The 8,838-nt window shown below is 42.8% G+C and overlaps 1 protein-coding gene across 1 annotated transcript in view; it reads left to right on the top strand.

Moving 5' to 3' along the window:
• Window positions 1-3,064: 3,064 nt before the first annotated feature.
• Window positions 3,065-8,838, top strand: part of LOC128769343 (uncharacterized) — a 269,837-nt gene continuing 264,063 nt past the window's right edge. The window contains exons 1-2 of the mRNA XM_053882992.1: window positions 3,065-3,208; window positions 7,003-7,112. The gene's annotated coding sequence lies outside the window, so the exon portion shown is untranslated. The remainder of the gene's footprint in view (window positions 3,209-7,002; window positions 7,113-8,838) is intronic.

The raw sequence follows: 8,838 nt of genomic DNA, 5'->3' as shown, positions 1-8,838 counted from the left end.
TCATACTTCTAAATGTGGTTTCAATACACTCCCAGGAATGATTCAGGCCCAGTTTAAATTGTTTGAAAACTTCAACCTTTCAAAAACATCAGCGTGATTGAATCAAATTTTGCACATTAAAATAAGAAAACAACACTAAATTAACATAGGAGTAGGTGTGTAATAAAGTCTTATTTTCAGTGAAAAAAGAAGTCTGAGACATGTCGATGCATGAGCCAAAACATTGAAAGGAGGAAGCAGGATGAGCTGTGCTATCAGTGCAAAACTAAGAATCTAAGGGCAGTATTTTTTCATGAACTCAAGTTGAGGCGTATTTCATTTAAAACTAAAAAACAGCAATGCTCAACTGAGGCCTGATATCATTTGAAAATACCTGTAAGCAGCAGGAAAGGCCCCCTTAATAAATGTTTTATTTATTTATATCACAAGTTTTGTCTCTAAATAATAGAAGTGTCTGGTTATTATATATTTACAGATATATTCTTACCTAAATGTCTATTTAACATTGAATTATATGAATTTTTTTGCATCAGTTCATTTTGTTGTTGCGTTTCTTGTTTTGCTTGACAAGTACAGTAGAAATCACTTCCCGCTTAGCTTACTGTATCTGGTCACTACACACATTTGGGTCCAAAAATCAAGACTACACTATCAAGTATTAATATTCCAAATAACTGCAGGGCATAACTCAAAAAAGAATGAACAAGTTCTTGTACAACCATGAAGGGGTCATCCTCCCAGGTCACACCCGTCCTCTTCATATCCTCCTTTATCACATCCATGAACCTCAATGGTCATTTCTCTTTTTTTTACCTTGTACTTCCACTTCCTACATTCCTCATCCAACATCTTCCCTTCTTCCTCCACCAGGTGACTCATAATAAGCCATTAATAAAATAAATATTTGCAGCTCCTCCAATATGTGTCTGTTCTTCAAAGATTCCAAATTCGTGAGTGTGGCTATACATTACTTAATGTTGTTATGTTATGGCATGACATCATAACAATGCTGACGTTGTTTTGATGTAAAATCAATTTTATAAACATTTCAAGTAAACTAGTCTTTTAATACTAGTCTTTAATAAAGGGCATTAATAAATGAGGAGCCACTCATGGAATCTTTATTATTTCATTTATTATTATTTGCTCTTTCAGACATATAAATAAATCTAAATAAACCCTGTTTCAATGTGCTTCCCTTCTTCTACACCTTTTTCCATGAGAGAAACAAAGGTCTGAAAATGTTTTGCACCAAGTGCATCAGCAACCTTGTATGGAATATTGGTCATTTACGTAATTTCATTGCGTAATTTTGCCAGCAGCAGTCGGCCTATTGAGCATCATTGAACCAAAGGGCCATTTGTATTGAGAAGCTATCAACTATATCATGCTTTTATTAATGAAAAAAGACACCGTGAGAATGAAGAATGCAGCTATTTAAAAAAGCACCTAGAGGTCAACACCTGCGGTGGGTAACTTGTTTTGCTATCATCAAGTGTGTAGCTGCAGAAACAACTGACCTAATGTTGCAGTATTATTACTTGGTAGCTCACTTGTCCAGGAGGAGAACTGCCTGCTCCGAATACAGTTTCACACTGAGACAATCCAATCCATTTCATAAAAGCACCGCTGACGTTTATCCAGATTTTGGCACCTACGCTGTAATGGCTGTAGTTCAAAAGATTCGAAAATTCAGAATACTGAGAGGCATCTAGACCACGCCTCCTCGGTGAGCAGGCCTGTGATAGGGTAGATTTCATGTCTTTAAACAGAGTCGAGGAGATGTTTAGAGGTCAGTTTTTTTTTAATTTAAGATTCTAAAAAAATCTGTAGTTGTGCCTCCGCTTTTATTAAATATATTTTTATTGACAGTGTTTCATTCCTACATTGACACCACAGGTTGTGTTACTAAAAAAAAAAAAAAAAAAAAAAAAAAAAAAAAAAAAAAAAAAATCACACTCTGCTCACTGGCTGAATTTCCCCACTGTGGGAACTGTGAAGACCATCTACGATGGCAGCACCACACAAAATACTGGGGCTGTTGACCATCCGTCATTACTTACCACAACTATGGAGCTTTGTCACAGATTGTACTTGTTGTGCTAGTGGCTCTGCGACCAGTCCATACGGTTATAGACAACCTTCTTGTGAGCTTCACCTCCAAGTCCTATCACAATATATAAGTAGACATCATAGACTTTAGGTTATCTGACTGGGCATGGACTTCCTCTCAGTATCTGGCCCTCCACCACCACCAGATTGACTGGCTGACCGTTTCAGAAACATTTTGAGGTAGAACAGGGAATGGTAGAGGAATTGTCATAATGATGGCTGATGGACCCAAGTGCAGGAAGTGTTGGTCGGCAGAAGACACAGGAGATGAGGTTAAAATAAAGATTCTTGTTGGAACGCACAAATAAATACAGGCAGACAAATAACTAGAAACTAAAGACGCCGGGAGCCAAAACGCGGACCAGGAACAACACACAAGGAACGGGGTAAATCTGGAAAACAAGAGAGGCGGCTTAGAATCAGCAACCTACTATATAAATGGGAGAACAGAAAACACACACCCGGAGTTAAGCTCAACGTGGTGGTGGCACTAAACTGAAAGCGCTCGGTGGCGGCGGCTAATCACACTCGCACACACAAGGGGTAAACTAACGGATCTATAACTAAAACGTGAGGCTTAGATAAACAGCTCACACGCGGACTGAATTGAGAGTAGGGAAGTAGACACAGGAGTAGCAAGGAAGAACAAAAGGTCGCAACAGAATAAGAATTCAGCGCAGAGTAACGCAAACACACGGGAGTCTTGAAAGAGTTTTACCTTGACGAAGCGAGAAGCAACAATCTGGCAATCAGGGCTGACGTTCACAGGTTTATATCCTTGAGGAGCCTGACGAGGAGATTAACGACAGCTGTGTTGCCAGTGAAGCTGGAGACAAAACAGGAACAGGAAACAAAGGCAACCGGAGGTAACAAAATAAAAGCACGAGTGCAAAAAGGAACAGACAATAAAGTGCAGACATGACAGGAATGTGGTGGTTCAAACCATTTCCGAGTGAACGGGGGCTGGTGGAGTGGCGCACTTGCGAAGCTATTGGAGAAAATTTGACTTTAGAGCAATGACGGACGTTTGGCTGTGATCTATATATCAATAGGTTTTGTGTTAAATTTGGCACCCAGAAATGCATCCATGGCGCTGGTGAGTAACTTTGCTCGTATTAGCCCATTTCCCACCACAGGTTATTATCAACCACCCTAGTCATGCTTATCCTCTTCATGTTCCCCTTTACTCCTTTACTGTACCACATCCATGTACCTCCATTTCTATCCCCCACTCTGCTTTCCACATGTCCATCTGAGTCAGGCTCGAACTAGCAGCAAATCGACCATTACGACTCCTTTTCAGAGGTGCTGTCAGAGGTTCTGAAACCTTTTTCTGCAGGGTTTCAAAGGTTTATCAAGTATACGTAAGACTTTTGTGTGTCGATACATGCAATTGTGTCTACAAATCTCTCCACCTGCTCTTAGTGAATCACCCTCTGTCCATGGTTTGCCTGCCCACATGAAATCTGTGTTGCATAGGTTGAAGAGTACACACAAACTGGGGTGTAGGAGAATGGTAGGAAAGCACCACGGCTTGAGAGATGGGTGCGGGTTTGATGGCTCACCAATTGAGTAGATCTGCTACAGTAGAGTTTGGAGCATGTGTCACCCTAACAACTCAAATTCAGACACTCTTTGAGCTAAAACTTCCTGAAATTGCCTCAAACATCACCCTACTTGTGGGACCTTTTTGAATCCAGACGACAAGGAATCTCCAGCGAAACACACTTTCCCTTAATTTACTCTCTGTGGTTAAAAAGCCTGGCAATCCCAAAGCTATTACCGGCTTAGACCTGATCAATACAGGATCCTTAAATGTTTCAGAGAGCATTAATAGAGCCACGCACTCCGGCGCTGAAGCTGTACAGCAGAGTGCTATTAAAAAGTGTATTATGCAAATGTTATGAGTGGTCCTGATTGCCGGAGACGGATTTTGTGTTGCTTTTATGATCATATCGGCCTTATATTATACTCATCAATACACACGCTTCACAAGCGCCGGCGGCGGATTTCCCAAAATTAACTCATCTTCGCACCATTACGAAACGATTGAATAATAGCGATGCATTATTTCATTGGCACTCATAAAGCCCTTTGTTGGTCGCTGACAGAGGCTTCTACGCTTTGCAAGCAGCGGGCGCGAGACTACAGTTTAACTGCTTAAAGACTGCGTTTGCAATTTGAAGTGGACGTCATTTTTTCCACTCCGTTTCGTACTAACTTAGCTTAGTACGAAAGTTAAGTACTGACTTAACTTTAAGTTAGTACTTAACTTAGTACGAGCTTTCTCTTTTACCATAGAGAAAACGTACATTTTCTCTACGGTACAATGTAAGTTTACATTTTACCATAAAGAAAAGCCGACTCATCTATGATCCTGAAAAACAGCAAAGCAAGATACTTGTGTTCGCCTCAAAAGCATGATAATCAATGGACGAATCCCAGTTAAGTTAAGAGCGTGTTTGAAGTATGAAGCAATCGAAGCAGAGGGAGAGAGACGTTTGCTTCCCTGACTGACTGGAATAATAATAATTCAGAAATTCCCTGATCTCACCCCCAACACGCCTGTGAATAAGTTATGTGAGCTAGCACGTCTCTGTCCGCATTTCATTTGCTGCGTCCCAAACTAGCTGACTACAGGAAACCTAAAATCTCTGTGGTGTGAAGCAATTTCACGCATTTCCTCTGAAATATAATGGAACCTTCAATAAAAAAAAACAAACGCTCGGCCCAACGACAGTCCCAGGAGGAGAATTAAATATTCGAGTGGGTCCTATAAAAGTGGTACGTTTACATTAACAAGTTCAACATGCGTGGCTTGGCACACCATCATAGTGAAGGATAACATTTGGCAAGTGGCTGTGGCTGCGTGAAGATGAAAAAGCATGTCCGATATCAATATCTAATTATTTGCTTTTTATCAGTTTTCGTGCCAAATAGTCTGGTAGTGGACAACTCTGTTTTCCTGCAGTGCAGCTTGACTGGGGCCTGATGTCCTTTTCACTGTTGGCCTGGATTCATGATTCAATTCTCACATTAAATACTTCCTGCGTAAGACATGGTGTGTGTTGGAGTACAAGCTGACACAAGAGCTTTAACGTTACGGTCTCAATGATTTTTAGATTGAGGGTTTGCCATTTCAGAACCCAGCAGCAGGACTTAAGGGGGACATGCACAAAGCCATAGTTGTGCTTGCTTTGCCCAAATTTTGCTCCTCCTTGCTAACAAGGCCTGTAAACACCAGATTATCGTAACTCAACCCTAATGTCTGCATTGTGTTAAGAGTGAATTTGTCCCAATAAACAGCGCTGAAAATAATGGTAAACGTTAAACATATTCAACATCTACGACCAGAAACCTCTGTGTGTGGAGGCAGTTGATCGCTCCCAACTTGAACAGTGACGGGGAACAGAAGAATCCGACTGAGAAACAAGGAAGCAAACACTAAATCTAAATGTCAGTCCAATCGTCCGTCCTCAGAGGTCTGTTCCATCATGTGTACAAGGTGCCAAGTTTACTTCCATGTTGTGTTCATTTGTTATCACGTTTATTTTGCAATTCTAATGTAAAAACAAACAAGAATTTCTGGCTTGGAAGACAAGCTTCTCGATTGTTGTTAGGAATGTGTGTATCATGAAACAGTATTGCAGGGTTCATGCAACAGTGTCCCAATTTTCAGAGGCCACTAGATGGCGCTCTTTGATGCTGTGAGGTTTCATTGAATTAGTTGTTGAAGTCCTAACATTTTACAAAAGACAAATGGCCTCTGAAAATCAGGACACTGTTTCATGAAGCCTCATCTAGCCGTCACTTGTATGTGGTGTGCTGCGATGGGACCACAGACATAACAATCACTGCTAGATGTTTTTTTTGTGTTGTCACTCACAGAAAATTATTGCTGTGCATGGCTCCCTTTCGGATAATGTGTGATTATAGAGTAGATAAAATATATTTTTCGTGATGGTTGGATGAAAGATTCCTTCCCTTAAATGTCTCCATGTGGATTCCCACTGGGAGAAAATATATATATATATAAAAATTGTGCTTTTAACATGTTGGATGTCTTCCTAAAGCGTAACAAAGTGCACTTGAGTTTTGTCAATATATAACTCTTTGGGAGTTACTTTTCCACACAGCTTTTATGAACATTATTATAATAATTGTTTTTGCAGTACTTGCGCCATTATGTAACACATGAATTACTTCCATATGCAACAGTAATTACACCAAAACAAACAAAATAAGTGTGTCAAATTGTTATTACATAGTAGTTGTTGTCATAGTGGGGGTGAGTGACTCATATCCCTGTACACGTACAAATAATAATGCAAACCATTTGGACCTTTGTATGGTGCTGGACCAAAAATTACTGTACTGGTTTACAAAGTGAAAACACGCCAATGAAAATCCAAGATCACGTTTCATGCTTTGTCTTGTATTGTCACCAGAGGAAGAAGCCCCCAGGCACAATAGTTTTACCGGCTGAAAGGGAATTATTGAGTCGAAAATGACAGAAAACAAAACACCAAGACCGTTAATTAAGACGCCAAGTCAGCACGGCTCTCGGCACAATTGCACATAGACAATGGCTGTGTGTGTGTGTCAATGGCTAAATGGAGACAAATTTGCGCGATATACCAGGTGGTTAGTATGTTACTGAAGTTGTGTTTAAACACTCTGACGTGTATAGTGTGTGGCCATTACTTCAAACAACATGCTTGTCGTCGAATAATACCACCTCATTTAAGTACTAATGCTGGATTCAGTACCTGTTTCGTCAGCAGAACATTTCACTGTGAACGTTGAGAGGCAGTGTTTAAATGAAAGACACGCTGTGCAGCCTCTCTCACTCGCGCTCGCCCTCTCTCTCTCTCTCTCTCTCCCACACAGGCTGAGGATGAGAGAGGCGCGGGTACAGCGTTCATCGTACTTGGACTCGGTTCTGTGGCTGACGCGCGGTTCCCGGAACAGACGCACAAACCAGACATCGACGCACGCAGGTAAATAAACTACATTTCTGAGTCCTACTCTCTGTCTGAATGTGCACGCGACTCTTATTTGCGGGTCAAACTGGGAGACGACCGTGTGTATTTGGGAACAGTGTCTCGTCTTCATCTGCTCTTTGGCATCTTGGAATTCTAGCGGGAATGTTTTTTTTTTTTCTTGGAGTAACTCGCGTGCGCCGTGGTGGTTCCGTCGGGCGGTTTTATTCCCGAGGTCCAACTCGCGTCCGAGAGCGGCAGAAGTGTATTTGAGATGATACCGCTGGTTCAATTAGAAGTCCTCAGACGCAGCGATGAGTGAGGACCTGTCCGCCGGCGCACACGCGTTCCAGCAGCGCAGTAATCTGCCGTGTACTCGCCGATTGATCCGCGCATTGATCCCGGGATCGATCATGAAACAACAATGTGTACTTGTGTTTGTTTGGTGTCACGGTTGACAAAATGTCCTGTCATCCCCGCGCAAATTGGAGCGGCTCGCGAGCGGCAGACGGAGTGCGCGCTCCTGCCCGTCCGACCGCGCGCGACGCGGAGCGCCGACTCTCATCCCGGGGCGCAGATCCAACCTGCCAGTATTTGCAGTTTCCCGCGGGTTCAGCGCGCCACTAATGAGCCGGATCATAACCGAGTCGCCTCGGAAGCGCGACCCAGTTGCACCCATTCATTACACGCACGTCCATAGGTGTCACGATCCGAATGAGGCGGTGCGATCGGCGTGTGTTGATCTGAAATGCAACTCGCAATTGTGATCATGTTTACGTCCGCGCGGGGAATCCGGCGGCCCCCACGGGGAAATCCATTCGCGTGGATTTATGACTTGCCTTGTGCCACATCTGAGTAAAAGTGCTCCTGCTTACACTTCACGATACGCTGTCGATACCTCACGGTCCATTCTCCGGTGCACAACCTCTGCTTTTGTGGCCCCCCGATGAGAAGCGGCATAAAAAGTAACGATGGACGTGGGGCCCCTAACGCACATGATGGGCCGAAAGCGACGGTGATGGCTCTGATCAGGGAGAGGCATGTTTATGAAGGTGGAGAGCTCATGTATTATACATCAGTGGTGTACAATCAGCTCCATCAGTGTGAACACAAGGCTCTGTATTTGTTTATGTGTGCGCAACAGTGCATCCTTCATCAAGACTGGGATGATTCCCTGAGTAGTGCCCCGCTCATCCTCCGGCTTCTGTTCCGCAGAAGGGACGGCAGGGGTGATTGGACGCGTGATCTCAAGTGATGAGGGGAGAAATTCAGATCTCCTTGCGTCAGTGATGTCACCGAGACAGGACGAGAGGGAAGAATTTTTTTGAGGGCGATTGAAGGAATAATGGCTTCTGTACTTGCCTAACACTGACACGCCACGGCTTTTGAAGTTATATTCAAGAAAACTGTGAAGACATTTGGTGTCAGCAATGTTTGTTAGGTCTTAAATTAAACACATATTTTGTTTCTGTTCTAGATGTAACTTAAAGGAAGATGTTATCAACACAAGAATCTATCTGAAAGGGCCACAGTTCTTTTCTTGTCAAGTCCAAGGGCCGTTTCTTGGAAGGTTCATGGCAGCTGCAGTCTGCTGGCTAATTACTCACATGGGCATTGTGCTGGTTGGAGGGAGAATAAACTTCTTTTTGAATTAGTGATTTTCACTCGCCACTTTTCTTGTAGCTGTGAACTTGACATGTCATTTTCGTGCGCTAAGGCTGCGTGGGCGTGTATGTGTACCTGT

Source organism: Synchiropus splendidus, chromosome 13 (assembly GCF_027744825.2).
Source record: "Synchiropus splendidus isolate RoL2022-P1 chromosome 13, RoL_Sspl_1.0, whole genome shotgun sequence".
In the NCBI taxonomy this organism is placed as follows: domain Eukaryota; kingdom Metazoa; phylum Chordata; class Actinopteri; order Syngnathiformes; family Callionymidae; genus Synchiropus; species Synchiropus splendidus.
The sequence above is the reverse complement of the archived record's forward strand: the minus strand, read 5'-3'. Positions and strand labels throughout refer to the sequence as shown.